Source organism: Oryzias latipes, chromosome 1 (genome assembly GCF_053564925.1).
Source record: "Oryzias latipes strain Hd-rR chromosome 1, Olatipes_Hd-rR_3.1".
NCBI lineage: Eukaryota > Metazoa > Chordata > Actinopteri > Beloniformes > Adrianichthyidae > Oryzias > Oryzias latipes.
The window spans coordinates 10,391,184-10,396,734 of record NC_136237.1 but is presented as its reverse complement, the minus strand read 5'-3'; the positions used below and the strand labels follow the sequence as shown (position 1 = coordinate 10,396,734).

Below are 5,551 nucleotides of genomic sequence, written 5' to 3'. Positions count from 1 at the left end.
TGTTTTGCACAGTTCTTCCTCAGCCTACAGTTTCTTCTGCTCTCCTCACGTCACAACATTCTTTAGTGTCTATGAAGTCTCATTCATCCAGGTTGATTCCATCATAGTAGTACGTTTAGGGGCTGTCATCTGGACTTAGTTTTTAAAGTTAGAAGATGTTTCACCTCTTATCCAATTGGCTACAAAAAAGAATTGACAAAGCCTCTTGGATAAGAGGTGAAACGTTTTCTAACTTTAAAAACTAAGTCCAGATGACAGCCCCTAAACCTACTACAATGAATTATTCTAGTGATGAGAAGTTACTAAACCTGCAATAAAAACAAAACAGTGTAACAATACAGTGAAAGGTCAACTGCTGGAAAGTTAATGGCTGCAAGGTTAATGGCTGCATAGTAAATAGTAATTATAAAGAAATCGTAAGTTAAGTCTGGCATTAAATAGGCTCTTCAAGCTTCTATTGATAATAATGTAACGCATTCCTTTTTGGCTGTGCAGGACCAATCATTGGCATTGGAGGTGGTGCAGCATCCACATCCCAAGATGTTCCTGACATCTGTCATGGTGCCTCTGGCAGCTCTCCTCCCCCTCACCTCTCTGCTTGGTTCCTGATTCGACTCAGCTGTGTCCAGTCTACTCATCATGCCTCCAGACCTACTTAAGGAGATCCAGTACCAGTATTTATCGCCAGTTCGTTGCCCCTGATGGTGCTTAGTCTGGTCAGCCTAGTAAATCTAGTTCATGTGTTTTTGCTCTCGTCTAACTTACCTTCTGCTAGGGATGGGAATAGAAGCCCCATGAAGCTTCCCTTGGGGTTCATGTAATTGTGCCGGAAAAATGAACCGCCCATTCAGGGCTTTGAAACCACACAAAACAGCGAACAGCGGCATCTGGTGGCGGACTGGACGTATATCGATATATGTTTCAACTAAGCTCCTTGTAACAATTCAATTTGGAAATGATGATGAAAAAATGTAAAACAAAACAATGTTGTCAATGATGATTAAAAAAACAATGTAAAACAACACCACAAGTGACGTTTTCTGTGAGAGGTGCTTGACACAGCAAAATACACATCACACGAAGAAAAAAAACACAAAGCAAAAAAAAAAGAAGTAATAAACCACTGGTCTTGAACTTAGAACCTCTGGATACACAGCCCACTGACTGTTCCACTGAGCTTACTCTACCGACTCTAATTCAGCCTGCCATTATAGATTTGCTGAAGTATTTTTTTTATACACAATGTGCTCAGTGTATTGTTTTATTCAGAAAAAATCGAGTTTAAATGATCCCGAACCACAGTACATTTTTTACAAGGAGCCATGGTAAAGTGCAATGAACTGACGTTGATGCAATGAACTGACGCTGGTTGGGAAATGTTCGGGGTTCATTTCGTATTTCTAGAGAATAGCACGCCCAACTGTTCAAAACACAAGTGACATCTGGGGGGTGTTCCGGAAAGCAGGTTATGCTAGCTCCCACGGTAAGTTTGAGGCTAAAGAAGTGTCCAACCACCACTTTTGGTTCCAAAAACAGAGGTATTTTTCAGGGTATAAGTTGAAGGTTAGTTTGTTTTCAGAGAGGTGAAGTAGCATGGCGTGTCCATTTGAAGATGATTTAGTGGATGAAGAAGCTCAGATAATACTTTTTCCACCGTGAGAGGCTGATAAGACCACATATGGATGTTGGAAAGATAAACCTTTTTACTTTGATCTAACTTCATTATTTGCTTTAGTTAAGATAAATTATTTTTAGTTAAGTCAGCTTAAAGATAACATGTAGTTATCAGACAGTTATTTTACTTTCATTTAAATTAATTCAATTAAGAGGGTGTAACCTTAGTGCTGCTGTTAGATCGGCACCGCAAGGAATTGTGGGATACCATTCCCTTTGCCTGTCTGGACGGATTTGGGTTTAAGTGTGGGTTTTTGACCAAATGTGTTTAGTTGTTTAGCTGTTTTACTGTGTTTTGCCCAGTTATTTGTCCAACTATGTTTAAGTCTCTGCACCATGAGTGAGAGGGAGGGAGAGGATGATGAGTTTATATAGCACCCTTACTGTGTAGTGATGTGATAAATTCACTTCCGGCTCTCTGAGAAGACGCCACACAGGCAGGTATATGCGCGCGGGAGCCGAAAATGGTTAAGCTTAACTCTCTTAACTTTTCTCATTCATTCTCTATGGTAGTTCTTAACACTACGGATGTAATTTACTTTTTCACCACTAGCGGGATTTTGGGGGCGCTGTTTCCACATCGCCTTAGTAGTAAGGATTTTACAGGAAGAGCCTTCAGGAAGAGAAAACAACAACAATCCTGCGGCCAGATTTGATCCGATCGCTGTTAAAACACAAGAGCACAACAAGTTAAAGTCAAGTTAAAGTCTGATGTAAGTAAAAAAAAATGTACAAGACAAAGTATCTAATCTGAAGACATTTCTCTTTCCGTCATTGTTGAACATGAAACTCCAGCGGTGAGGATAACAGCTGGATGAGAAGAATGTCTAACTAGAAACTTTGAGCAGTTTTGTGTGTGTGTTTGTGTGTGTGTTTTCAAAGCCTTTTTTTTTTTTACCCAAGGTAGTGTGGAGGTGAACAGGGGTTACATTACATTTTCTATGCTATTTTTATAATGCACAACAGGGGTTACAGTACTTTATGATCAATTTAATGGATTATATGTATGCAGGTATATTGCATAGCAGGAATATGCAAAATTAAAGATTTGAGGAACTGTTTAGCTGAAAGATCAGTGGAGCCACCTTCAAGTAGTGAGGACAACCAGCTGGTTGGATTTGGTGTGCATTCTAAGAAGACCTGGAGGGATGTCTGGTAGAGAAGAGAAGATGGATGTGCATCATTTATCCTCAGGAAACAGTGTGTTTCAGGCAGCAAAATGTTCCTGCTCCAGCAGTACCTGAAGAAGAAAGAGGCTCAGACTCAGAGCTCTTCAGAACCTGCTCTTCCTAAACCTTCTTCTAGTCTTCCAGGTCTGTGGCAGACTAGACGTTCATGCTGACGTTAGTAAATATGGTAGAAATGATGTTTCCCATCTTTTCAGTGTCTTCTTTAGAGATGGAAGATGATGAAGAGTTGGAGAGAATGATGCTCTATGTCTCTCCATCCAAACTCCTCCCTTTACAAGGTAAAATTAAATCACACACAACTACACACTGAGTGTTAATTACTACTTCTGATTCCAACCTGTTTTCTTATTTCTTTTACTAAAGAGCAGGGACATGTAGTGAAGAAGATGACAGGACCAACGTGTTTAGAAACAATCCCAACCCAGCCAAGTGAGCAACACCAACATGTATCACATGTTGATTATGTTTCTGTATGCAGAATAGTAGTACTAGTAGTTGAAAAACTGATACTAGACTACATGTTAGTCTTAGATCACTCCTTTCTTTACACTCAGCACTTTTAAATGTGTCTGTTCAAATAGATGCATATTCATATGTTTACTTTATTTTCTTGCAGGTTCACTGAGTAAAGGTCTAGCTGCTGCTGCTGCTGTCGCTGGTACCTGATGGTTCTGTCGTAAACCAGGATCACCTTTTCCTTTCCTCTGTTTGCTGGTTGGCCACGTTCTGTTCTAATGCAGGTGTTTTGTGTGATTGCTTTTGTGATGCTGAAGGTATTCATTGTTCGTCGTTGAGGGTAAATTCAGAAATATTTTATTTGCATGAGTTTCTCATGAAAGTGATTGAAAGAAACCAGTCTTAAAAAGCAGAATTACAACAAAAGTACATGTCTTAACACGTCAGAGTAAAGTGGTTACACATGGATTATTACATCATAATGGTACCTTTCCTGGTCAATCAAAATATTAAAAAAGGAAAATAATTATTCATTTATTGATTTTCATACCACACCTGTTCTATTGAGCATGTTTTCTTAGATGGTTTTGAGTGTTTTGCACAATTACTAACAAAGAACTCTAAATACTTTGGGCTTTAGTGATGGATATTTCTGTTGATCTGAATCCAGACCAGCCTGAGAAGTCCAGCTGTCCTGCTGCTACACATGCAGGTGAGTTTTGGGGATCATTTGTCAGCTTTACTCTGCTGCAGCGTCCTGTCTGTTTCTGACTGTCTTTTTCCACCAGTTTCTTCTGCTCCAGTGAAGACTCCTCTGCCAGTACCACCAGAGTTCCTCGCCTTGGAACTGCCTCAAAGTGTCCAGGATAAAACCTACAGTCAGTGCATTAACTTTGACAAAAATGCAAAGTACTGTATTCATTTGGACTTTGAGATAATATTTTATTCAACAACTCATGTTATTTTTTTATTTTTCCAGCAGTCGTTGGAAGACCCTCAGCTCAGTCTGCAGCTCCTCCTCCTGCTCACTTTCAGCCAACGCCTGCTGCTCCACCACTTCCATCTTATGACCAAGATGTTAGAAGCTGGAACTGATCTCCCCAGCAGAGGATCTGGATGAAAACAGAGATGGAGGCCTTAGGACTGTGGCCCGGGTGTCCACCTGTGAGACCTGCAATGAATATGATCTGCTTGTGGCGTATCCCACCTCAGAACATCATTTACCGTAAAACCTTTGGAGACCCAGCAGCTGTGGTATAAACTCACTCAAGGAAGTGAAACTGTCACTGTGCCAGTTGTGACTCTCCCTCATGCTTAAACCAGACGAAGCTCCTCTAACTCAGACCGACGTTGAAATAATGGTGAAGGAGATTGTAGGTCTGCAGCAACAACAGCAGAAACCTGGAAAAAAGATGATACACAACTGTCTTGCTTGTGGGCAGCCTTGTTACTTTGAGGATGGATCTTCTGTTCATTTATCTGTCTGGGGATGTAAAATACCTCTACTGCTCCAAAAAGGTACACTAGATCTATGCAGCAGAAGTCCTTACCAACCCCAGAATCCCATTTGCAGACTTTGCTGTCAGTCCATTTTTTGACAGAGAGTTAAAGGCTGCATTCATGGTCACACACACTGATTATGATAGAACTCCTGATTTTATCCTTCAATGTGAAAATATTTGTAATTTAGTTTGTGAAATCTATTTTGTGAATACAATTTTCTTACAGTTTTGTTCTTGAATTGTTTAGAAAAAGCAACAATATTTACTTCTACCTCAATTCATTTTACATCTTTAAATTACTTGTATTAATTTTTGCATATTTAAATCCTTCTGCCCTTTAATTGTAGATACATGGTTGAACGTTTTGTGTTAAATACTGTTTATTTATTTATTGCTTGTTGATATCTTAATAAAGCATGGTTGAAATTGAAATGACTGTTTTTAGGCACAAGGAAAGATGGAAGTAGAAAACAATAATTATGAAATGTCATTTTCAGTTTAACATTAAAACATTTATTATACCCTAACTTCTGACTGACATCACTCTAACCGGGGCTCGAACTCGGTACCAAAGGATTTCATCACCTTGGAAAGCATTCCACAAGCCACAATTTGATTGGCTGCCTGTGCTGCAGAAGCTGCAATTTGATTGGCTGTTCCGTGTTACAGGTATATACGGCTGGCCTTCGCGAGAGCAGCTGCAGTTCTCAACTCTATTTACCGCATAAA

General features: G+C 39.7%; 1 long non-coding RNA gene across 4 annotated transcripts; it reads left to right on the top strand.

Annotated features, from left to right (window-relative positions):
- Positions 1-2,155: 2,155 nt before the first annotated feature.
- LOC144993959 (uncharacterized) lies at positions 2,156-5,349 on the top strand. Of its 4 annotated transcripts, XR_013657276.1 has the most exons (7): positions 2,156-2,387; positions 2,876-2,987; positions 3,059-3,142; positions 3,228-3,293; positions 3,481-4,032; positions 4,109-4,198; positions 4,300-5,349. It is a non-coding gene; the product is annotated as an uncharacterized LOC144993959 (long non-coding RNA). The 4 variants fall into 4 exon arrangements; XR_013657277.1 differs by lacking the exon at positions 2,876-2,987 and having other exon boundaries at positions 2,252-2,387; XR_013657272.1 differs by lacking the exon at positions 2,156-2,387 and having other exon boundaries at positions 2,646-2,987.
- The last annotated feature ends 202 nt before the right edge of the window (positions 5,350-5,551 follow it).